The sequence below is a fragment of the Phyllostomus discolor genome, chromosome 3, assembly GCF_004126475.2.
Source record: "Phyllostomus discolor isolate MPI-MPIP mPhyDis1 chromosome 3, mPhyDis1.pri.v3, whole genome shotgun sequence".
NCBI classification, from domain to species: domain Eukaryota; kingdom Metazoa; phylum Chordata; class Mammalia; order Chiroptera; family Phyllostomidae; genus Phyllostomus; species Phyllostomus discolor.
Window position 1 is genome coordinate 108058880 of NC_040905.2, and position 17358 is coordinate 108076237.

Consider the following 17358-nt stretch of genomic DNA (forward strand, 5'->3'; position numbering starts at 1 on the left):
CACAGCATCCAGGTGAGGACCCCTGGGACCGGGGTGATCACTGTGAGGATGTGGTTCCCACAATATGGACAAAGGCGCTGCATCGGCAATGCAGATGCCATCCTAGGCTCACCGCTGAATGCAGCTTGGGGGGCCAGGAGGGGAAAGCTCAGACCTCACGCCTGCACCTCCCACTCCCCAGTGTCCACCACTGGGTAGCCCCTGCATGCCCTATGCCCTTCTGCAGGGGACCTAGGCCCCCCCTGAACAGCTCAGGCTGTCCACATGGGCCCCCATGTCCCCCTGTAGCCCCTTCCCTACCAACCACGAGCTGTCAGGGCCCAGGGTATGCCTCAGTTAAGACACCTTGCCATTGGTGGCCAAGGGACCCAGGAGGTTGGGGAGCACCTCTGGGTGTGAACTCAAACTTCAGTGTGTTCCCCAGGACATCCTGCCCATACATCCCCTGTGGCGTTTTTGTTTAACACAGCCAGAGCTGGTTTCCAACCTGGCAGTTTAAAAACTCTGACACCCTTGGTAAAGCAGTTGCATTAAAAACAAAAACAAAATACTCCCACCAACAAAAACTCAAAAGCCTTCTTGGTGCTACTCTTCTCATCTCTTCCTCTTGCATTTGTACGAAAATGTGCTTAGCTCCTTTAAACATTGCAGCCATGTCTACCATCTTGGGTGTGCAGGGAAGGATGGGCTTTGAATTTACTGGCTGAACTTATTGTCAGGAAAACCCAATTCCAGGGAGCTCTGGTGTTCTGGACTGAGGGCTCGGGGCCTCGCCTGGGTGGACTGTTCAGCGTTCTGAGGAGGGCTTATGACCATGACAGACTTTGGCTTCTTCTGGGGTTCAGGGTGAGGGGGTGCTGGATTGGAGAGCTAGAGCCAGGTATGTGGGGTATAGACTCCTCGGTTTGGCAGAGAACTCAGGAAGGAACTACCTATGGCTAGAAGGGGGTGGCCCACACTCTCTAATGGCCTTTGCAACAGCAAAGATGCCATCTTCTTTCTGCTCCAGGGAAATGTACAGCCCAGCCCAGCAGCTCTCAGCCCTCAGAGGGTTCCTGAGTTCCTTGGCCAGTGTGTTTAACACTCCAAGAGCCCAGACCTCACCCTGGGGGCCTGCATCCCCCTCACCTGTGGTTGGAGTTAGGGTCTTTGCAGGATAGAGAAGAGGATTTTACTTCAGAGCATCTACTGTGTACCAGCCTCCTGCACCAGTGATTTCCCATTGGAGAGAAGTGCTCATGGCCATGGGCAAATGGCTACTGGTGGCTGTGGGGCAGGGAAGGAGGACTTCCCAGAGGAGATGCTGTTTGAGCAGCATCTTGGTGAGTGGTCAGGGCAAGGAGGGAAGGCAGGCAGGATTGCTCACCTGGGCGAATAACTCGGGGGTTTTGGAAGTACATTGGACGAGGTGGTTGAATTCCTGGAGGTTGAGGAGGAGGTGGAGGAGGAGGTGGAGGAGGAGGAGGAGGTGGTGGTGAAGGAGGAGGAGGAGGAGGTGAAGGAGGAGGTGGCGGCGATGGTGATGGCTCTTTGGGAGAGAGAAAGGAAACATACTCTCAGATATGATGGCTTTCTATGTGCCAGGCACTGAGCGATAACTTGGTCAGCCTGAGGGAGAAACCCATTTTACAGGAGAGAAAGCTGAAACCTAAAGAATTAATCAACTTGCCTGCAGGTGGAAGGCTGTTTGGACAAGGGATTCTGGGATCCTGGATCCCCAGAGTGTGATCTGAGAGAGGCGAGGATCAGAGCCCCGTAATTTGAACGACAGTGTGGGCGATGGCTGGAGACCCCCGTGTGTTTCATTGGGAACCACTCTGGCACTTTGCATGGGAACCTGACCCTCCCAGGAAAGGAGCTTCATGGCTCAAGGGGGCCCCTGGGTTCTCCCCACCCAATGCCTTTCCCCAGAGAAGGAGCAACCAGGAAACAGGAACCCCTGCCCCTGCTTTTCGCCACATGGTCTAGACTCTTTGGGACAGGAAAAGATTTCTTACCCATCCTGTACCCCCAGCAGTCCCACTAGGGCTTGGTTTTTGTACCCATTTTACAGATGACAAAACTGAAATTCAGAAGTTAAGTACCGCCCTGGTTGGCGTAGCTCAGTGGATTGAGCGCAGGCTGTAAACCAGGTATCGCAGGTTTGATTCCCAGTCAGGGTACATGCCTAGGTTGCAGGCCATGGGCCCCAGCAACCGCACATTGATGTCCCTCTCTCTTTCTCTCTCCCTTCCCTCTCTAAATATAAATAAAAAATCTTTTAAAAAAACTTAAAAAAAAGAATGCATGGAAAATGCAGTTTCATTTAAAAAAGAAAAAGAAAAAGAAAAAAGAAGTACCTAGCCCAGGGCTGCCAGCTAGAAAGTTGTGATCTCTCACCGAGTTAACAACTGCCCAGACCTATGACAATCATATCATTCATCCTCTTTCCCATTTTCAGATGAGAAAACAGATTCAAAGGGGTTTGGTGACTTAAGTTGAGAACAGTGTGACCAGAATCCCACCCCACTCCACCCATCAGTCCAGGTGTCTCTGGGGCAGAGGATGGCAGGTCGTACCAGACATAGGGTGGTCATTAGCTTTGCTCCACAGTTTTCTTGTGACACTTTAAGAGAGGGCACGGGATGTTGAAGACCTCACTTTGTCCCCCTTGGGTCACATGGTCCCAGGTTTGTGGGGACAGCAGGACTTGGGGGAGGTGAGGACTGGAATCAGCCCCCAGCTCAGCAAAGGGACACACAGTCTTCTCTCCTGTGTCCCGGGGGCCCCTCCTTCAGCCTGTCGCTGGCCTCTCCCAGCCCCAAAACTCTAGGGGCTCCCTCACCTTGGGGAGGATTCCATCTTGGCACACTGGGGGTCCTTTGTTCCAGCAATGGCACCGAAGCATCATCGGGTTCCATGTTCTGAGCGGCTGAGCGCTTGTTTCCAGCAGTCCTCGTTGTGGCCTGGCTGCCCGCAGACAGGAGTGCAGGCCTCCTCCAGCACCTCTTGCTGGGCCTGGCTCAGGTGGAGCAGCCATTGTGATTGTGTGTCCTCACAATGGCCAGGGGCAGTGTCATCCCCATCCTCTGCAGGAGGGGGCGGGGCCTTCCAGGGGCCCAGTCTAGGGAACCTCTGAAGATGGCCCTTCACCGCTGTCCACAGCCCCATGCTGTGCGCAGTGAGGAAGCTGGCACCGAGCTTCACAGGGTGGGGTGGCAGAACCTCTCTGGAGCCTTAAAGGGATGAATTTGATTAGGGCTAGTGACTCTGCTTCGAGGAATTTTGTCCTGCTCCATGCAAAAATCTAGCTGTGAGGATGTTCACCTCTTTTTTTAGGTGGGTATTCATACATACACACATGTATATATGTATGAGGTTTGTCTGAAAAACTTGAGTCTTCATTAACAAAACTATGTATGCACAACATCAATGTAACCTGACAGCCAAGTCAGTGGACTGGAATGTGCATGCATGGACAATGATGACTTCACTGTACTAGTCAGTGGGGGCATTAGGTGCCATTCAGTGAGCATATGTACTGTGTGGCTGTTGTATTCATAATGACTAAGTGCGCAGAGCAATGAATCTGTATCAGATTTTGTGTTATCCCTTGAATATTTCTCTGCAGAAATATTCAGATGATTCGGATGATTCAGATGATTCAGAAGGCTTTTGGGGACAATACAATGAAAGCAGCACAAATAAAAGTATGGCACAAATGCTTCAAACATGGTTGAGAATCTGTTGAACGTGATTCACATTCTCCCAGATAGAAGGCCTACAAGAAGCAGAACACCTGAGAATATTGCATGTGTACAGGCTGCAATCAATAAAGACTGGTGACTGACAGTGTGAGAACTAGAAGCTGATCTAAGGATTCTAAAAACTACTGTGTCTGACATTTTGACACAGGGTCTGTGCATGAAACATGTTGCTGCAAAATTTGTTCCATGGCTTCTGCTACCAGAGCAGAGGGAACCTCGTGCTGCAGTTGCTAATGACTGGATTCAAACTACTACCCATAACCAGATTTCCTCAAGAAGCTCATAACCTGAGATGAATCATATAGGTCTAGGGGCATATCCAGAAACAAAGACCCAGTCGTCCCAATGTAAGCCTCCTGGTTCTCCACCTGCAAATAAGATGTGGCAAAATCACAGCAACATCAAGCCCATGTTAACTGTGTTTCTTGATTGGGAAGGTGTTTTGCATCATGAGTACACTTGTCCAGGCCAAACAATTAATAAGGAGTACTACCTCAATGCTCTTTGTCAGTTGAGAGATGCAATAAGATGAAAATAGCCACAGCTAAGGGCAACTGGTGATTGGCAGCTTCATCATGACAATGCATCTGCTCATGCATCACGACTCCTAGAGTTTTTTGGAGAAACATCAAATCACCCAAGTGACTCAGCCCTCCTAAAGCCCAGTTTTGGCACCCTGTGACTTCTGGTTTGTCCCAAAACTAAAATCACCTTTGAAAGGGAAGAGATTTCAGACCATCGATGAGATTCAGGAAAATATCATGGGGCAGCTGAAGGTGATGTTTCCAATACAGGGTTTTGCAGAGTGCTTTGAAAAGTGGAAGAGACTCTGGGAGAGTTGTAAGAGCTTCCAAGATGCCTACTTTGAAGGGGACTGAGGTGTCATTGTCCTATGTACAATATTTCCTGCATCTTGGATCTTCTTCAATAAATGCCTCTATTCTTCTTAGTACATGGCTGGATACTTTCTGGACAGAATGTATATACATACATCATATATGTATACACATGTGTCTATATGTGTGGAGAGTGCAAATATGTATGTAAACGCATGTATATACACACATGAACACCCATACTACAGGTATATACACACATTCGTGTGGTGTATGTGTATCACAAGTGCGACTGCCTCTCCTGCTTATGTAGCTGTTTGAGTTTGGGCAAGATCCTCACTTCCTCTAACCCTCCATCATCTGGCTTACTCACCTGTAAGATGGGGGTACTAATAGCTCCCTTAGAGGGCTATTATGAGATCAAATGATATAACCCAGGTGGTGGATTCAGACCAGTGCAGCAAATGAAGCCATCACTGTCCCTGTGATGTGATGAGGGGCCAGAATAGCCCAGAATGGATGCCCCCGATGGCAGAGGGCGGCCTCTGGGTGCAGGCTGGCTCAGTGCCATAGTGGGGGTCATGGCCAGGATCTGTGCCTACAAGGGCATGCACCTGGCCAGTATACTATATGGCTTCTCAGGATGCTGCAAAATTCAGGGTAACATCCAGGATAGCCTGCTTGTCTTTCTGTCTGGCAGCAACCAGAAGTTACGGCGAGTCTGGGGGGAAATGGGATTTGGTGATATCTAGCACAGTTACAGATGTGGGACCTGTGGACCCAGCACTACTCTTTCTAGAATTCCATCCCAAGTTAGTCTAGCAAAATAGCAAATGACATAGGCACAAGGCTATTCAATGCAGTAGCAAAAACTAGACATAACACAAATGTCCATCCACTTATCTACTCTTCAGCTTCCAAAAATACAGGGAAGGAGGAGAGTGAGGAAGGGAGAAAGAGATGGAGGTAGGGAGAGGAAGAAGGAAAAAGGAGAGAAAAGATAAAAGGGGAAAATCTCCATATATTGCTATAATGTAGTCTCTGAAGGATATATTGATATAGTTAAGAGAAACAAATACATATTTCACCACTTTCTGTATGGAGTTATATAATTCCCATGAAGAAATAAAGTGGTTGACATTGAGGGAGACATAGGTGAAAGCAAGCTCTCTCTGAACATGCTTTGCTTTATTGCTTTGACTTTGGAACTATATCATTATTTCTAATTACAAAGGAAGTAAAAAAGAAAAAGCAATGCTGGACTATGAAAAGCAGGCAAAAACAAATGTGAATGTACATCAAGATTTCTTTTTTTAGAAAACTAGCTTATAATAGAGAAAATCAACAAAGCTAAAGTTCACTTTTTATTTTATTTTATTTTATAAATATATTGTATTGATTATGCTATTACAGTTGTCCTATTCCCCCCCTTTATACCCCTTCACCCTGCACACCCCCTCCCACCTGCACTCCCTCCCTGTAGTTCATGTCCATGTGTCATGCATATAACTTTCTTTGGCTTCTACATTTCCTATACTATTCTTAACCTCCCCCTGTCTATTTTCTACCTTCCATTTATGCTACTTATTCTCTACCTTTTCCCCTTTTCTCCCACTCCCACTCCCCTGTTGATAACCCTCCATGTGATCTCCATTCTGTGGTTCTGTTCCTGTTCTAGCTGTTTGCTTAGTTTGCTTTTGTTTGTGTTTTAGGTGTGGTTGTTAATAACTGTGAGTTTGTTGTCATTTTACTGTTCATATTTTTTATCTTCTTTTTCTTAGATAAATCTTTTTAACATTTCATATACCGTATTTTAGGACTATAAGAAGTACCAGACCATAAGATGCACCTAGGTTTTAGAGGAGGAGAATAGGAAAAAATTTTGAAGCAAAAAATGTGACAAAATACTTAATAACCTATGACCCCCCCACCCCCCACCTCACAGTGAACCAGGTAAGCTACATGCAGACTATAATGCACACCTCCATTTTCCTCCTAAATTTGGGGGAAGGAAAGTGTGTCTTACTGTTCAAAAATACGGTAATAAGGGCTTGGTGAAGATGAACTCCTTTAACTTGATCTTATCTGGGAAGCACTTTATCTGCCATCCCATTCTAAATGATAACTTTGCTGGATAGAATAATCTTGGATGCAGGTCCTTGCCTTTCATGACATGGAATACTTCTTTCCAGCCCCTTCTTGCCTGCAAGGTCTCTTTTGAGAAATCAGCTGACAGTCTCATGGGAACTCCTTTGTACGTAACTTTTCTCTTGCTGCTTCTAAGATTCTCTCCTTATCTTTTATCTTGGTTAATGTAATTATGATGTCCTTTGGTTTGTGCTTCCTTGAGTCCAACTTCTTTGGGACTCTCTGAGCTTCCTGGACTTCCTGGAAGTCTATTTCCTTTGCCAGATTGGGGAAGTTTTCCTTCATTATTTGTTCAAATAAGTTTTCAATTTGTTGCTCTTCCTCTTCTCCTTCTGGCACCCCTATAATTCAGATGTTGGGACGTTTAAAGATGTCCTGGGGGTTCCTAAGCCTCTCCTCATTTTTTTGAATTCTTGTTTCTTCATTCTTTTCTGGTTGATTGTTTCTTTCTTCCTTCTGGTCCACACCATTGATCAGAGTCCCAGTTTCCTTCCCATCACTATTGGATCCCTGTACATTTTTCTTTATTTCACTTAGCATAGCCTTCATTTTTTCATCTAATTTGCAACCATATTCAACCAATCCTGTAAGCATCCTGATTACCAGTGTTTTGAACTGTACATCTGTTAGGTTGGCTATCTCTTCATTGCTTAGTTGTATTTTTTCTGGAGCTTTGAACTGTTCTTTCATTTGGACCATTTTTTTTTTTTTGTCTTGGCGCAACTGCTACATATAGGGGGGGGGGGAGCCTTAGGTGTTCACCAGGGTGGGGCAACCCATGTTGCTGTGTTGTGATGCTGTATGTGGGGAAGGGGTCCGAGAGGGAACAATGGCGCTTGCTCAGCTGTCTGCTGGATATCGGTCACTTTCCCTGCTACTCACAAGCAAAGTGGGCCCTTCTGGTGCCGATTCCCAGGTGGGTTGGCTTGTGTACATTCTAGGACCCTGTGAGTCTCTCCAACAAACTCTCCTGTGAGGCTGGATGTTTTTCCCACTGCCATCTCAATCCTCACAGGTGTTTTTGAAACTGGAAAAGACACTGGAGTTTGGGCTGCCATCACTACCAAACCCAATAAGCAGAGACTAGGATTGAATCTTTATGGGTGCTTTATTCAGATGGCCGGTGATCTGAGAAGGTGGTAGATTCATACCCTAATAGACCATCTTGTCTTTTCTTTCCAGGCCAAGGTTTTTATAGCAGGGAATAAACTAGGTGTGGTGAGAGATTTTGAAATTCAGGGACATGTTAATTGGATTAAATAAAACCACTTCAGCATTCTCGTCCTGGGCGGTGGTCATCTCACCCTGAGTACAATGGCTCAGATATCATCTTGAGTTGCTTGCAGTCCTTCTGAGGCACAAAGGTGGAACTGCCTGTGGTCTCCTGGAGTCTGGGTGGGTCATATCTTCTGATCCTGGAACAAAAGCTTTTACATGCATTGATTACTAAGCTTATTAGCTATTATTTAAACTAAAATTTTCCAATTCTTAAGTCTTCTATCATTTTCAGTTGGTGGTTTGAGGCTTTATTTCCCCCCGCCGGGACCCTGGGTTGTGAGGTCTGTCTTGCTCCCCAGGTGTTCCTCCCGGTTTATCTTCATGTGAAGGTGTGGCTGCTGATTCATTAGCCACCACCTTGCTGGTCTATCAGCTGCTGCATTGCTGTGAGTCCTCTCTGCCAGGCTGCCTGTTTCCGCCACTCCTACTGTCTCGATGGATGTTTCTTCTTTAATTCCTTGGTTATTGGACTTCCACACAGTTGGATTTTCTGTCAGTTCTGGTTGTTTTTTTGTTTTTAAATTGTTGTCCTTCTTTTGGTTGTGCGAGGAGGCACAGTGTGTCTACCTACACCTCCATCTTGGCTAGAAGTCCAAAGATTTCTTACAGGAGACACAAAGCACAAGCCATAAAAGAAAAACTTGAAAAATGACTTTATTAGACCTGAGAGTGTCAGCTCTTTAAAAGGCACCAAGACAAAACCAAAGGCAACCCATGGCTGGAAGAAACCATCTGTAGTCCATATGTGTGACAAGCAGATATCCAGATATAAAAGAGCTCCTTCCACTCAATAATAGTTATTTTAAAAAAATGCAATATTAACGTGGGAAAAGATCTCAACATAAAAATCACACACAAAAAAACACATAGGAATGACCAATATACAAAAAGAGATGAACAAAACCCCATAGGTACCACTGGTTTAAATTTAAAAAACAGACCATCCCAAGTGTTGGCAAGCATATGGAGCAACTACCACCTCATACACTGCTGGTGTGAGTGTAAAAGAGTGAATTGCTTTGGAAAACTAGCAGTTTCTTATAAAGGCAAACATACACTCATCTGTGACCACCAATTTCACTCCCAGATTCTTACCGAGGAGATATAAAAACATATGTTCAAAAACAGACCCATATGAAAAAACTCATAATAGCCAAAATTTAGAAACAACCCAAATATTTGTCAACAGGTGAGTGCACAGATTGTGTGTATTCAAAACAAAGATTACTGTGTAGCAATAAACAGAATGAATTATTGATGCACTCAGCAAGATGACTATATCTCAAAAGATTTTAAGCAAAAGAAACCTGACCTGAAAGACTACATCTTCTATGCTTCTATTTATTAGAAGTTCTAGCACAGGCTAAGCTATGCGGTCTGATAAAAGGGAAGATGTACCTGCGAGGGGAAAGAATCAGCGTGTAGGCAGGTGTGCCCGAATTAGCAACTTCTACTTATGTCTCAGGTGCTGTGGATTTGCTCACTGTTACAAGTGTTTTTCAGCTGAAGGGGAAAAACGTGTCCCGAGGAAGCTCCTTCCTGATTTCCACAAGGGCGCTGTCCTCCTGGAAAGATGCAATGCCTGGCCCCAGCAGCACCCTTCTCTCAGCTGACACTCCTGCCAACTCCTTACCAAACCCACAGTGCCCACGCCTTACATGTATTAGTGTCTGAGATTTAGTGCCTACTGCGCCCTCCAGCATGGCAGGAAGAGGTGCTCAGTAAATATAGGCTCAGCTTGTGAATGCATGACCTTTATGATCCACACTCATCACAGCCCACTCCATTTAGCTTAAACCCCCCTGGGTATCACATCCCAGAACCCAAGGTCCTTCTACAGACTGGAAGTTACACACCTTGGGATGGGGTTGGAGACTGACTGCCTTGGGGATTTTGAGGATGGTGATCCTGCTAATCCAGGGTTGGGAACTTCACAGCCCTGCCTGTGAAAGGACCCTCTGAGGGTGAATGAAGACGGGGCTGATGAGCCATGCCCAGGGGCCCTTACCATACTGGACACGGCCACGAGGGGACAGCACCAGCCCGTATAAGTCAGCCTCATCTCTCCTGTTGGTCTGTGCTAGGCTGAGAGGTTCCCATCTTGATCAGGAACCCAAGCAGCAAGGCCCCCCCTGCCACCCTCCCTTTAAGGGTGTCCCCACTTTGTTCTGAGGCAGAGGAATCCTATCCCACCCTTTCTCCTTCAGGCCAGACTGGAAGGCCTTCGGAGTCATAAAAGAAGGCTTGAGCCTTGGCTGGTGTGGCTCAGTGGATTGAGCACAGGCTGTGAACCAAAGGGTTGCCAGTTCAATTCCCAGTCTAGGGCACATGCTTGGGTGGCAGGCCAGGTCCCTAGTGCGGGCCACATGAGAGGCAACCACACATGTTTGGCTCCCTCTCCTTCTCCCTCCCTTCCTCTCTCTCTCTAAAACAATAAATAAATAAAATCTTTAAAAAAAAAAGAAAGAAAGAAAGCTTGAGACCAGCACAATGCCATGCCATACCATAGGGCTGTCTGGGAGCCAGGTGAGACCCCAGGCTCCTCACACAGACACAGGGCCCTTGGGGGAGCTGTGAGTCCTGGCTGGGCTCTTCCAGGGCTGCTTCTGTGAGGATTAGTTCTCTTGGAAGCTCAGGGCTCCTGGAAGTCTGTTTTGCTGTTCACTGTTTGTATTAAACCTTTGCATGCCCCCAATAAGGCCTGGCATAGAGGAAAGACAAGGTGGTCAGAGCATGGGTTCTGTCACTCCCAGCTGTGTGACCCCAGGAAGGCCTCAGTTTCCTCCTCTGCAAAATGGATCTAGTAATAATAATTCTTCCTGCTGAGAATGCTATGAAATTGCAGTGAGACAGTTTTACCTTCCTGGCTGATCCTTCACACGTGTCTATTCTCTCTCCATTCCAGCCTGCCTCCAGACATCTACCCTTGCTGTTTCTGTACCAGGAATGCTCTTTCCCGAGATATCCCTTTTCATTTTCATCGTCAGACCCTCAGCTCACGGGCCACTCCTTTTGGGGGGCTGCCATAGATCCCTTGGCAAGAGGAGCCAGCCACACACTACCATACCACCTGGTCCAATTTTGACAACAGTTACCTCTGTCTGGAATCAACTGGCTCATGTATTAGTTTACTTGGTCACCGTCCATTGCCCTTCAAAACGTTAGCTCCTTGAGGACAGGGTCCTCATTGATTTTGTTCACAACCCTCTCCCCAGTGGACCTAGCACAGTGCCTGGGACAGAGAAGATGCTCAGTAGGGATATGCTGAATGAACGAGGAATGCAAACAATCCATGTGCAGAGCTTAGTCCTGTGCCTGGCATGTGAAAAGCTTGCAGTGATTTAGCAATTAGTGACAGAAATAAACATGACAATAATAAATAAGTAGAGTCATGACAGCTAGGACAGGGGGCAGGCTATCCTGGGAATGAAATGAACCTGGAGTTTGGCAGCTCCCCTTGTTCTTCCTGCTCTGTAATCCTGGGCATTTTACTCACCCTCTCTGGGCTATACTTTCTTCTTGAGAAATAAGGAAGACTCTGAAGCCGGGACTGCTTAAGGGAAAAAGTGAGATGGGACATTTTTTTCCTTCTTGCTCAATCTCTCTTCTGAGAAGGGCCCAGCTCCCAGAGGGGCAATATGATGAGGGGGAAGGAATGCAGAAGAATGAATTGTAACAGAAATTACTGGGCAAGTGTGTGGGGAGTGGGGCTGGGTTGCCGGGGGTCCTGGGTTTTCCTGAGAGCCCACCCATCCTTTTCCTTTGCTCATCAGCGAGGTCCATGTGTTCCAGGTGCATGGGGAGCCTAGAGCCCTGGTGGGGAACTGCTAGGCCATAATGGGATGTCCCCTAACCCCTCTGGGTGGAATTTCCAGCTCTGCCCACCACCCTGTCTGCTTCCTCTTCCTCTGAGTTTCTGGTGAGCTGGGAGTGGGAGGTGTGGGAGGCATGTGAAGCATCTGGGCTGCTGTAGGCGCCCTACCCAAGCCCCTCTGCTCACTCAGGGAGAAGGAGTGAAGGGAGCTGTTCTCATCTCCTGAGCACTGTCCAGTGGAGGCCCTCTCTCTGGAGAGCAGGCACTCTGGAGAGCAGAGGGAGACAGAGAGTTACCCCTTTCCTGGCATCTCCTGTCCACCCCCTGCCCTCAGAGCTCTTGGACAGGGCCCCCGAGGCCTTCCTGAAGGAGTGAGTGGGGCTGTTTCTAGACTAGGAAGGTCTTGGGGCCTGGGGAGAACCCAGGAAACTGTGTGATGGGCGGTGTTGGGAAACACCTTGCCTGGTTTCAGAAGCTTTAACCCCCCATGGCTAAGGCTGAGTAAAAGACCTTGGGACCATAAGCCACTAAGGAGACAAAGCTTATCCTCCCGGTAGGGGTGCAGCCTCTGCCCCCTTTACTTCAACCAGCTTGGCCCCGGGTGGATGACTGGTTAGCCAATGATGGGTAAGATTCCTCAAGGAAGGGACGACCTAAGACAGACATGGTCGAGAAGGGGCCATCAGGGAAGGACTTAGGGGGCTATAGAAAATGGGGGTATGGACCATCACCCCTCGGCTTTGACATAGCCTGTGTCCTCATTCTGTCTGTAAGAAGTCTCCTAACCTCTTGGCTGCATGAATCCCCCACCTGACTTAAGCCTAAAACAATGCCGGAGGCAGGGGTGGCCCTGTGCTGGAATGGGTGGTTTCCGGGGGCAATCAGGCCTAAGAAAGAATGCATAAAATCCTGTGAGACCTGCTTTACTAAGAATACCCTCCATTTAAATGATAAGGGTTCAAGCATAAAATGAGTTTGTTTCCCAAAGTTTTATGGCCCTTTGGCTATCTGACCCTGATTCAGAATAAGCCCTCATAGTTCTTTGAATGTTATCTGTTCCTTGATCTTTACTGCCTGACAATGATTGATGAGCTTTACCTGTATTCCTATGCAAATTGAACCCAATAAAAGCCCATTAAGGAAGAGGCTGAAGGCCCTTCTCCTTTGGGAGATTGGCCATCTTTCCTCCCCAAGCAGATCATGTTTTAGTAGGCTTATTTTCCTCCGTGGCAGAGGTGGGAGGCCTCTGTCCCCCCCCTGGGGGGGGAGGCAGATCCCCCCCACAGGGAGGGTGTGTGATTATGCATGTTTCCATCTGCAGTGTTTGAATGGGGTGGGTATGTGTGGGGGGAGAAATTGTGTGTGTGTCTTGTCTGCTCAGGTGTGTGTGTCCATGACCATCTCTGTGTGGGGTGTTTGTGTGTGACACAGATATGTATATGGAGGTATTTGTATGTGTATGTGCAACTTGGTGGGCAGTGTGTCTGTGTCCATGGGGGAGGGATGTGGGGATGGGGTATCTGGGTGTGGCGAATGTCCACAAAGAGGGCATCTGGGCCCATCTTTTCCCTCTTTCATCCGGCTGCCCTTGGACCTCACCTTGAGCAGGTTGCAGGTTCAAGAGCTTCCCAGAGGGGTCAGCCCCGGTAAAACAGGCCAGAGGACAGGATCCCCACCTCCACTGGCCTCCCCACTGGGCCCAGGACAAAGTTTTCTAGCTCCCTCAGAGCTGTATGCTCTTCCAGCACCATTTTACAGAAGGGGAAACTGAGTCATCCATCTGGTCCCTCATCAGTGACAGACCTTTGTTTCTTCAACATGTATTTATTGAGCACCTACTATGTGTCAGGCATAGGAAACCCAGCAAAGCAGATGAGGTGCCTGCCCTGGGGCACTCACATTTTAGTGAGGGAAGCAGGCACCAGCCAGACAAGGTCACATGGGGAGAAGGGTATAGTGACAATGACAGGGAATGGATGGGACAGACTGATAGGAGGGACACCACCTTTGTTCGGGGTGGGCAGAGGTTCCCCTCATTTGGTGCAATGACCAGAAAGAGGCATCCTGGGAAGAGTTTCCCCACACCTGCATGTTGGCAGACTCTAGTCACTCACCATCTGTCCCCAGAGTCTGCACACCTGGCTCAACACAGCCAGGCGGGGCCCCTCCTCACCCCACTCAGCAAAGTATGTTCCAGAAGATATACAGTGGCTTCTCAAAATGAAGAAAGAATTTGAAGGAAACAGGAAATGCTACACAATATTTGCCTGACCTAGCAGCAGGGCCATAACCCCAGAAGCTGAGCAGGAACAGATGGAGTGGGTGGGCTTGCCTGTGGGCGCTGGGTGGTAATGATGTGTCTGTGAGGGTTCACCATTGTAACACATGTTCCCACCTGGTGGGGGTGTTTGATTGTGTGGGAGCCTGTGTTTGCATAGGGGCAGGGGGACAATTCCAGGAATGTTCCACTGACAAGTGTAGGATGGGCTGCTGAGAGCTGTTTGTATGTCGGGGATTCCTCAGTAAGTAAGACTGCTCAGCACTGCAGACCCTGCATAACCATGGCCTCTTTTGCTCCATGCAGGGAGTGTCCCTGAGTCATTTGGCTGACCCTGGAGACAGTACCACATCCCCCAAACACCTCCTTGGGGATGGCAGCACCTCTCTAAGCTGGTAGGGAGGGAGGGAGGAGGAGTGGCCTTCAGTGATGCTGATGCCCCGCCTGGAATGCTTTTCCCACCTGTCAAGACTCCAGTTGGCATTTCCAACAGGGAGCCCTCCTGAGAGTCCTGGGGAAGGACCTAGGAAGAGATTCACTGCATTTCCCCAGGTCAGCATTTCTGTGTTTGGAGAAGGGGAGAAAAGGGGCTCTGTAAGAAACAACTTCATGCGCACATTCATGTATTCAGTCACTATTCAAGACTGCTTACAAGGACTCTGTGTAGGGCTCGCCACTGGAGGTACCTGCTAAGCCCCGTAGACAATGTTTTGTGTTCCCAGAGTTATTATCTCCTGAAAATTAACTAGTAGAGAAAATGAGGGGCTTAGGTGAGAACTCCAAGGGGCACCCAGAGAGTGGTGGGGCTCCTCTAGATAATGGTGTGGAGATTTGAGAGTCTCCGAAAGATGCCAAAAGATGCTGTTTTGCCTCTCCCCACTAAATAAACACACTGATGTGTGATGGCTGGAGCTCAAGCAGCTGTTTTGGCCCATAAGACAACCCTGAGGCTAGAAGCCAACTGTTAAAGTATGATGGAGCAAGACTATAGGAGGTATCCAAGTCATTGAGGATTATCAACATGCCGCATCAACCCAAGACATTTCAACTCCAGGCTTTTTTTTTTTTTTTTTTACATGACAGAGATATAAACCTCCAAATTGCATGAGCTTCTTGTTGGATTTTCTCCTATTCCGTGAAGCCAAATCTGAAGTGTTACAGGCAGAAGAGTTGGGATTTATTTAAAAAGCAATAAGGAGTCAGTGATGGTTTCAGCATGGGAGGGACATGGTGACAAAGACTTTTCTTTTCTTTCTGACTACACTTTAGGCAGCCTCCTCTGAATCCTTTGCTTGACTGGCTTTGACCTTGGGCTCCTGTCTTTATTAGGTCCAGTTTTAGTAAAAATCCTGTCAAGTTGGTTTGGTCAGAATCCCTCATCCTCAATATCTGATCACCTCACACTCCACATTTGACCAAATTCCTCATCTCCCACTAACCCCCAGGTGATGTCTGATCACTCTGACCTGCCTTCTGCAAGAATCCTGTTAGGCCAATTCCGCCAGAATCTTCCCAGACCATTGATGTTCCCTGAACATTACTAAGGGGGAGACCTTAGTAATCCCCCTCCACCCTGCTCCATGCATCTAAATTCCCACTTTTCTTTGTTGTATTTGGAGCTGAGTGCAATTTCTTCCCCTTACTGCAAAACCCCATTGTTGGGCTCCTTACCCCTATCGTGACAGCCCTGAATAAATTCTGCCTTAGTGTATTAATAAGTGTCATGAGTAATGTCTTCATTAAAAATGGTTGTATTTAAAAGATCATTCTGGCTGCTGCATAGAAAATTGGAGCGTGGGCATGAAATTAGGGCGAGGCAGAAGGGATGGGTGGCGGCTGCTGTTCCTGGTGGGATGGTAGAAGCCCAAGTCTTGGTGAGAAGAATGGGGACAGGAGGTAAATGGGAGTTACACTTTGGAGGGGAGAGTCTCCATTTCATCCTCACTTTAAGCCCATCCCTGGCTGCCTTCACTTTTTTTAATCCTTACCCAAGGATATGTTTATATGGCTTTTATTGATTAGAGAGAGAGAGAGAGAGGACATCGATGTGAGAACCATCCATCAGTTGCCTCTCATTTGCCCTCTGACTGGGTGTTGTTCCCATTTAAGACCTAGGTTTGTGCCCTGAATGGGAATTGAGCCTGCAAATTTTTAGTGTATGGGATGATGCCCTAACCAACTAGCCACTGGCCAGGGCCTGGCTCCCATCACTCCTAAAGGTGAAGCTCCCTAATTGAGACTCATACATTTAGCTCATGCTGGCAACTGCCATGTCAATCCACATGCCCTCTCACCTCAGGGCCTTTGCACATGCTCTGTGTAAACTCTCTTGAGAATGTCTTTTCTGTTGTTTGATTCCTCATCTTCTGGAAGATCTTGGGTCAATTAGCACTCTCTAGAGAAGCCTCTCCGGACTCCTCCAGCGCAGAGATTGTCCCTGCTGTCAGTGCAGTGGGATTTTGTACCACTGTGTGATTACAGACTCAACATCTGCCTCCCCTAAGAGTGTAACACTCCAAGGTGCAGGGTCAGCGTGAGTTTTGTTTAGTCCAGGGCTTGGAACAGAGCTCATGTGTTATAAACATTTGTCCAGTGGCTGGATGTCCAGCTGGCTGATTGGTCCTTACTGGGCAGAGAACTTAGGCCAGATTCTTCATTACCTGTTGGCTCCAAATCCTGCCACTAGGCCAGTGCTATCAGAAGGAGCCAACATGGTGAAGTGATGGCACTGGCTGCAGGAGGCTGAAGCCAAGGCAGTTTGGGAGACATCTCTTCCCTGAGACCCACCTGGTCTGATGGGCCTGAGGGGGAGACACTCACTGAGCAATGCAGGCTAATCCAGCCTTCCACATGACGTCCTGGTCCTCAGTTATCCACCTGTCTGCATCTCCCCTGGGCTGGGGAGACTGGGGGGCACTTTTTGTTTCTGGGTGCTCCGTGCCTGCCCAGCACAGCCTGGCATGGACAATAGACCCGGCGAGTGACTGCAAACCACAATTGCACCAAACTTGTGTGAAATTCTAACAGGTTTCAATTAGTTGAGACTTTGAGAAGGAATTTGGGGCGAGAAGGAGGAAAAGAGGCCTTAGCCTCTTCTGGCTGCCATGACAAACTACCACAAACTGTGCAGCTCACACAACAGACATGTATCACTCTCAGTTTGGGAGGCTGGAAATCCAAGATCAAGGTGCTGGCCATCTTGGTTCCTGGTGGAGGGCCCTCTTCCTGGCTTGCAGACAGCTGTCTGCTCATGTCTTC